The sequence below is a fragment of the Crocuta crocuta genome, unplaced genomic scaffold, assembly GCF_008692635.1.
Source record: "Crocuta crocuta isolate KB4526 unplaced genomic scaffold, BGI_CrCroc_1.0 scaffold506, whole genome shotgun sequence".
Classification (NCBI taxonomy): domain Eukaryota; kingdom Metazoa; phylum Chordata; class Mammalia; order Carnivora; family Hyaenidae; genus Crocuta; species Crocuta crocuta.
The window spans coordinates 1,618,592-1,624,638 of record NW_027528991.1 but is presented as its reverse complement, the minus strand read 5'-3'; positions in this window follow the sequence as shown (position 1 = coordinate 1,624,638).

Genomic DNA, 6,047 nt, shown 5'->3' with positions numbered 1-6,047 from the left:
AGCGAGTCACTATTCTGCCACCCATATCTGCCCCTCGTTTTCGCACCAACATTGCTGTAACATCAGTTTCCTCTTTAAACTGCATTGCGTATTAAGTCTCCACGTCCATTGTATGGAACGCGCCTCAGGGTCGCTGGCGACTTTCTCAGGCCCGGCGGCTGGCGCACCAGCCTCGCGGGTCGCCCAGGATGCTTCTGCGCCCACCAGAAGCCCGCCCGGGAAGATCCCAAGGGTGTGCTCTCTTGATCTACACTGTTCAAAGCCAAGACAATTGTCTTCCCCATTCGAGTGGCCCGTCAGGGGCGCCCAGGGGACCGCTCTACCGTCCCCTGCGCGGGCTCCGTCGGCCTGTCCGGGCTGCTTCTCCCCAGCAACGCCAAGTGGTCAGGAATCGGACACGTGCCCTCTGACGGAGATCTTTGCTTTGTTTACCAAGCTTGTCGCTGCGACTGGACATTCCAGCGGATGGAGCTCTGCTGCCTGGTCCAGACCCTTCATCCTAGGACTTCACTTTTTTGGAGAAGCTCAGGAATGTTCTCACGTCTGTAGACAGTTAGTTTACCCAGTAGGACAGAGCCACCCGCTTCCACCGCCATCTTTGCCGCCACCGTCAGCACCGTCATCGTTACCTTCCTGCTGTCCCCATTCACACCACCACCACCTCAGTCCCCACCATTTACTGTCACTGTCACCGTCACCGTCACCACTGTTGCTACCATTATCACTATCATCGTCACCACCATCACCGTCGTCACCGTCATGGACACCATCCCCACCGTTAACCATCCCCGTTCCCGTCACCGCCATCACCACCATCATCACTGACACATAAACCGCCGTGTCTAAGGCCAAAATGTTACTGAGCGCTGGAGCGTGGATTTAAACCCTGACGGTGACTCCAGAGTGTACGTCCTTCCTCACCGCTCTCTGTTGTACTAACTTTATCTGCGTCTGTTTCTTCATCTACAAAATGGGGATGATGGTAGTACCCTCCCAATGAAGGCTTTGTGGGAAAACAATGGCGTGGTGTGTCCATGGCACCTAACATGCAGCCAGTAAGTGTTAGTTTGTGGACTGCAGTGAAGTGTCTGCCAAACTCTCTGTGGCATAATGTGCTATTTATTCGATACGTAACTAAGCTTCTGCCCCCAGGGACTGTGGCCAGGGAGGGCCGCCATCTTGGCTGGGTGCCCAGTGACTTTGAGGCGGTGAACCTGAACTGCAGGGGAACGCGTCCCCCTCACCTTCCGAAGGCGAGCGGACGCGGGCGCGTGCACGGTTTCTCTGGCGTCTGGCCCCAGCCTCCCCTCCCAGGGGCCCCGGGCCCTTGTCCTGCCCTCCGAGGGCGCTCACGGCCGTGACTGCAGCCCGGCCCGGGAAGGCAGCTTCGAAGCGGTCAGCTCGCTCACCGTGGTTTGACTCCAAAGCCTTCACAGATCCCGATCGTGCACCCGGGGTGAGCGCGGCACGAAGGGTGCCGGAGGGAGGGGGAGGGGCCTGCTCGGAAGCCCGCAGCTGCCCTGTCTCTTCCCGCAGTGCTGAGCTCACCCACTTCCCTGCCGGGCACCTTCCAGTGGCGGGCCCCCCACGGGGCAGAGAGCCCCCCCCGGGGCTCCGGCCGCGCTGCCTGCCGTCGCTCACCCACGTGGCCGCTGTGGGGCCGGTGGTCTGCGCGCGGGGGGAGGAAGCCCTTCCAGGCTCGGTCCTGGTCCTGAGGGAGGGAAATCGGGTCTTGTCAGCAGGGAGGCAGGCTCCAGGCTCTGAGGGCCCCGGGGGCGAGCCACCGTGATGGGCCGGCGACAGAGCTGCACTGAGCACCCGAGGTACCGGCCCCTGAATGGTGTGCCCCACATACACATTTTATGCACCACCAGTATGCAAAATGCATTCCGTGGAAACATCAGTCCCAACCCCTTTTTGCACAACGACTACCCACGGACTCTGACGGCTAACGGGCTCTTAGGAACCGGCTTTGAGGATGAGGCTCAGGCCCCGGCATCTCACCTGTCTGCCTTTATAAGTTGTCTCCGCTGCATCTCCGTACACCTCTCACCCCGACTGCTGTGGTCCAAAGGTTTGTGTCCGCACAGTCCGGACACTGAAACCTAACCCCCATGTGCGGGTTCGGAGGCGGGGCCTTCGGGAGGCAGGCAGGGTGTGGCGGAGCCCTCAGGCAGGGCCTAGAGCCCACGTGTGCCAGGCGGTTTCACACCTTGGTTTGTTGATGTCGTTTCTTCCGCTGCCACTTCTGTCAGCAACGAACTCCTACACAGCCTTCAAAGCCTGGTTCAAACAACGTGTCTTCCGTGAGCCTTCCTGCCATCCTTCCCCAAGCCAGGGTGATTAGGGCACCCTCGCTCTGGGCCTACACCCATCTTCAAATTGCTTTAATTGCTTTTTAATTGCCTGTGGTTTGCTGGGCTAAGTCCCCTGGTGTCAGTAGCTAGGTCTTATCTGTCTGCATTTACTAGAATCTCGCCCTCCGCCCAGCTCACAGCAGGTGCTGGGCCCCCCTCACCGAAGACCTTTGTTCCGCAGACGAAGGCATTGGAATGGGAAGGGACTTAAGCGAGTGAGCACTAGACCCCCTTGGCTCTGGGCCGAGATGGAAGGAGAGCCTGGGGCCCCCGGTGCGGAGCACTGCTCCGCGTCTCCTCACGGGGGCAGGAGGCTGAGGCCGGCCCCGGCCGGGTCGGGAGGCAGGAGCTCCTGGAGGCGGCGCACGCGGCTCTGGGCCCGGCCCCCGTCGGTGCCCCCACACTGCCCGGCCCCCGGCCTCTGTCCCCATCCAGCCCTTGCACAGAGTTCTCTGAGGTTTCCCTCACGGCAGCCCAGCCTGGTCTGTGCTTAGCGTCATGTTGAAGGTGGGTCCTCTCGGCATCCTGGACCACTGCATCCTGTCTCCTTCTGGAACTTTCTACGTGCAGTTACTGTTAGTTCACCGTGTCTCTTCCTCCAGGCTACTGCAGTGACAGGGACCAGCACGTTCTGTCCACCGTTGTAACTCCATCACCTGAACACCCTGCCTGGCATACACTCGGTGCTCAATAAAGACACGGAGAGGAAACCAGATGGTCCCACATCCCTGAGACCTGGGACACCGACCCTTTCCCTGCACGAGTACAAACTTGTTCCGTGTCTTCCTCAGAGTCTNGAAAGAACACAAACTCTGGGCCCTTGTGAGGTGGTGAGGGCACGTAGGCCCCTTGAGGGGTGTTACTACTTTGCTCTTCACAGAAGGCGCACCTGTTACCCGCCCCCCCACCGCCACCACCAGGAGGAATCCTGAGCCTGAGCCGTTTCTCTCAGGGCGCCGGGGGCTCAGTCGGTTAAGTGTCTGACTCTTGATGTCAGCTCAGGTCATAACCTCATAGTTCGTGGGTTCGAGCCCCGCATCAGGCTCTGTGCTGACGTGGGAATCTCTCTCCCCCTCTCTCTGCTCCTCTCTGCTCTCTCTCTCTCTCAAAATAAATAAACTTTAAAAAATTAGAAAAAAGAAAGTTCTCTCCTCCTTCGTGATTTTGTGTTTCTTGTCACGAGCTAGTGGCTCCTGGCAAGGCTACCGCGATTCCGCGCCTCTGATTTGCAAGGACAAACCCCTCGTCCCCCGAGAGGGGCGTCTGCAGTCCCCGGACAGTGACAGTTAAGTGAGGAAGTCCTTACCTCTTGCACAGCCGTTCCTAGGGCTTGAGCACCTTCCCTGGCCACCAAATGGGCCTCGGAAGTCCAGCGGTCACTCGGGGCGAGCGCCCCGTACAGACCTGGTCTCCCTGGGGACCCACCCCCCTTTCCTGGTCACAGGGGGTCCGGCCCCGGTGACTGTCCGGCTAAAGCGCCTGCTTCTTGGGAAGGTACTGCTGGGCGCTGGGTGACCACGAAGGGCAGAAGGAGGAGGGGTGATGGGCAGACTGTTCTGGAACGCCCTGGGGGCACATGAGGTGCTCCGTGCCCTTTCCCGATGGTAACACCCGGCCCAGAAGGTTTCACGGACCCTCGTTTTCAAGCCCATTTGGAAAGAATGAAGGTTCTGTTTTCTANTTTCCAGTGTTGCTGGGGCGGGGGGGGGTGGGGCAGCAAGGGCTAGCGCATTTCGTTTAAGCGAGAGGCATGCGGGGAGCGTGCCGATGTCAGGGCCCTTCACCCCGGTGACCTGGTCATGGGTGTCATGGTGCCTCCTGGGCCTGATCAGGAGGGCCGTGTCCAGGCGTCTCGCGCTCCGGGGAACCCCGCCCCCCTGCCCGGGAGCTGCCTTCGTGGGGTAGAATGTTCTGGAAGTGGCATGGGCTCCACGATCATCCCTCTCGGTCCCTCCCGGAAGACGCCACCATCTCCAGGCTCTTCTTTCACGTGTGGCAGGTTCCGCTTGCCGCCTCGCGTGGCCGTGGACAGCCTGCCCCCGGCCGCTGGGTGGGCCGCAGACCCGGCGGTGCTGACGTGCCCCGTCCGGCGCTCCGTCCTCCCCGCAAATGACTGCTTCACATTGTGCGCAGGCGCTGTCCTGGAAAGGGGTTGCCTGATTCAGCCTCTTCTTGGAGGAGGGGAGGGAGGAGCGATGGGGGGAGGCTGCTGCCCGGCACCCCTGACCGGGGGCCGCTCCCCAGCCCTCGCCGCTGTCAGGCCCCTGGCCTGGGGCAGCCATACCTTCATCAGAGCCCCTGAGGGGCCCCTGCAGCACTGGGTCCCCAGGGTCCCCGGGGTCCCCAGGGGGAAGCTCTGCTTCCCTAGACCTTCCCCCCAGCCCCCCAGCCCCATGGCTGCTTGTTCCCGCTAGCCTCTGGCTGAGGGGACCCCACTTCGGGGCCGAGCCCCCCGAGTCCGCGGCAGGCAGAGACCGACTGGCTCCCACGGGTGTGTCGGCGGGTCTTCGGCTGAAGGACAGTCACGGCCCTCGGGTCCCATTGCTGTTAACTCCCTGCCTCTTCTCCTGTAGAGCTGTTACCCACCCCCCTTCCGTGGCGGGCGTGTGTGGAAAGGCCCATCGGGCGTCCTGGGGAAGGTCCCACGTTCCGGATTCTTCTGTTTGCTCCCTCTTTGGAATCACGGGGGGTTATTCCTCTGTGCCCCTCACGGGCTCAGCTCTGCGGACCCTGGACGAGGGCGCTTCCGGAGGGGCTGGGCGTCCCCCTGGGGCCGTCCTGGCTTGTGCTGCTCCCCTCTGGTCCCCCGTGGGGCCGCACGGGACCCTCCAGCGCAGGCTCCGTGTCACCCAGGGCCACCCACTGACACAGTGACTTTTTAAAATCGAGGTCCTTTTCTCTATGTCTGTCGTTCCTTCAACATCATTTGTTGGAGTTGATTTTCAAAAACGAATCATCATTTAGGGTCAGACACTCCCAACTAGGGTTTTGCACCAAAGTATAGATTATTCACAAAAGGCAGGAAAGTCACTTACTTCTTACTCTTTGTCACTTTTCTGGGAGGCTCTTATCGACCTACCTGTTACATCTGGTGCTTATTTTCCCTTTCCTCGCTGGGGCAGGTCCACGGTGTGCCCGGTGCCCGGCATGCAGCTGGCACTGGTAAGCGTCACCTGAGGGAGGACCCCCTGGGGTGGCCAGGCGGCCCAGGACAAGGCCGCTGGGCACTGCCGGGTCCCACATGTGCGCCCATTTCAGGCACAGAGCGCCCCTGTGCCCTGGGACACGGCGGGGACTTTTCGGCGGCTGCAGGGAGGGGCCCGGGCGCCGGCGGGGGCCTGGCCGCGTGGTTTCGCGTGGCCCAGGAATGACGGTGGGGACTCAGCGACTGGATCCTGTACCTTCCTCGTCCCCACCATGGCCACCAGGGGGCTCTCAAATATTTTTTGGGAAAATGCAAACTCCTGTCTAAGTAAATGCAGACTCCTGTCTAATTTAAATTTCAAACATGACTGGAAGTTTCTGTTTGGAGATGAGAAAGAGAGTTAGGGCCCAGGGCGGGGCCTCCCACGAGCCGCAGCCAGTGCCTTCCGTCCCCATGGACTGTCCGAAACCCTCAGTCACTCAGCTTGCTTGGGTTCAATAGAGCAGCCAAGCAGAGGTCCCGGGAACAGTCAGTATCGTGACGGC